This window comes from Lagenorhynchus albirostris, chromosome 17, assembly GCF_949774975.1.
Source record: "Lagenorhynchus albirostris chromosome 17, mLagAlb1.1, whole genome shotgun sequence".
Classification (NCBI taxonomy): Eukaryota; Metazoa; Chordata; class Mammalia; order Artiodactyla; family Delphinidae; genus Lagenorhynchus; species Lagenorhynchus albirostris.
This window is the reverse complement of record NC_083111.1, coordinates 3,443,668-3,445,764: the sequence shown is the minus strand read 5'-3', so window position 1 is coordinate 3,445,764 and position 2,097 is coordinate 3,443,668. Positions and strand designations below refer to the sequence as shown.

Below are 2,097 nucleotides of genomic sequence, written 5' to 3'. Positions count from 1 at the left end.
AAGCCCACATCAAGCAACCTGGAGTGAGTCCAGGTTTAACTGAGGAGGCTGGAGAACGTTTTTTATTTGATATCATATCACTTTAGGATCAGGCAACTCCCAAACAGATTTCCTCTGTGATGAAATATCTTTTTTCCTTTAAAAAGTTGCAATTTCTTAGTAAAGATTACTCAGCTAGTCCTTACCATAACCCATGAAGACAATATGTATTTTTAGTTTTTGTCTTAACAGCAAGGAAACTCACTCAAAGATGGAAAATGATTTCACTAAGCCCATCCAGTGAGTCAGGCCCAGCACCGAGCTGGACAAATTAGGCATCCCAGGTCTCAGCTATCAAACTTCTAGGTCCTGCTAATAATCTGAGACAAAAGAGAAGCACTCTTACGGCATCTTTGGAAAGTAATTTTTTTTTTGAGGTACGCGGGACTCTCACTGCTGTGGCCTCTCCCGTTGCGGAGCACAGGCTCCGGACGCACAGGCTCAGGGGCCATGGCTCACGGGCCCAGCCGCTCCGCGGCATGTGGGATCCTCCCGGACCGGGGCACGAACCCGTGCCCCTGCATCGCGGCAGGCGGACTCTCAACCACTGCGCCACCAGGGAAGCCCTGGAAAGTAATTTTAATGCCAAGTTTTGTGATTAGACTACATGGCACCCTTTCCTATGGAAAAGTTCTACTCAGCACCCTGGTAAGGAGGACAGGACAGGAGGGGACAGGTGTGACGAACAGAGCACAACACACAGGATGCAGTAGCTGCTCAATAAAAAAGAGGGCCCCTGGCAGTCCCGGCACCCATTTTCTAGACAACGGATGTGATTCTCGGCGTCCTCGTTTATCGAGCGCCTCACGAGGTCCAGCCCTGGGATGCAGCCCGGCAATGATCGGCTTAGTCTCTCCCTGATGTATCAGCTGACGATACATCATCCTTGCGACTCACCAAAGTTGTGACAGAGGAGCTCGTAGAATAGGGAGCTAGTCCTGGGTTCTGGGCGCGCTGAATCCTGCTTATCGATGAAATGCAGTTAACACAACAGCTGGACCTATTTCCCGAATACAGGGTGATGCTTCTGTTATTTAAAGATGTGAAAAATGCTGGAGACTTGAGAAAAAAGGCCATGGAAGGTGCCATTGACGGCTCATTAATAAATCCTACAGTGATTGTCGATGCATTTCAGATACTTGTGGCAGTAAACAAAGCAGTTCACCTCTACAAACTGGGAAGAATGAAGACAAGAACTCTATCTACTGAAATTATTTTCAGTCTTTCCCCAAATAACAGTATTTCAGAGGCCGTGAAAAACTGTGGTATCTCGGCAAATGACACTTCATCTCTGATTGCTTACAGTGAAGAGGGAGAAAAATAACTCAAGAAGACCTAACATCTCAGGTAGAAGGTCATCAAGTTTCTCTCAAAAATCTCCCTGAAACAACAAATATTACGGAAGTCAAAAAGATATATGAACTCTCTTCACAAGAAGAAAGTATTGGGACATTATTGGGTGGTATCATTTGCTGAATGTCAACAAAAGATGCTTTGTGAAATGAAAGAAATATTAAAAATTTTCAGCAATTATAAAAAAAAGGCCCCCTGCTGCTGCCCTGCCCACCAGTCTCTCTCCTCCCGTGGCGTCCCCCGCAGCGAGGCTGGACTCCAGGGGTGACAGTCCCCCCCACCCAGTCTATCTTCAACACTGACCTGACCTCATCCTGGTCCAGCTCCTATGCAGCAACGAGCGAGCCAAGCATCCGGGCTGTGCTTTGTAAGTCTCCATGCTGAGGCTGCTACCCACATGTGTATTTTTCTCCTAACTACACATGTGAGAATCTAGTTCTGCCTAAGGGGCTTAGTTATTAATTCACTCAGAAAAACAAAAACAAAAAACTACATTGTCAGCAGAGCACTCTTACACGAAGAGGCTGAATTCCCCAAGCTCTGCCCAAACCAGTAGCATCTCACACACAGCCAGAAAGTCTGCCTCAGATTAAATGTCACTGACCATCGCGGCAGGGATTCTAATCCTTCTCATTTCTTTTTTTAAATCCTTTTTTTTGGGGCCACGCAGCATGTGGGATCTTAATTCCCCAACCAGGGATCGAA

The 2,097-nt window shown here is 46.6% G+C and overlaps 1 pseudogene; it reads left to right on the top strand.

Moving 5' to 3' along the window:
- The first annotated feature begins 961 nt into the window (after positions 1-961).
- On the top strand, positions 962-1,539 carry LOC132508147 (EKC/KEOPS complex subunit TPRKB-like; annotated as a pseudogene).
- The last annotated feature ends 558 nt before the right edge of the window (positions 1,540-2,097 follow it).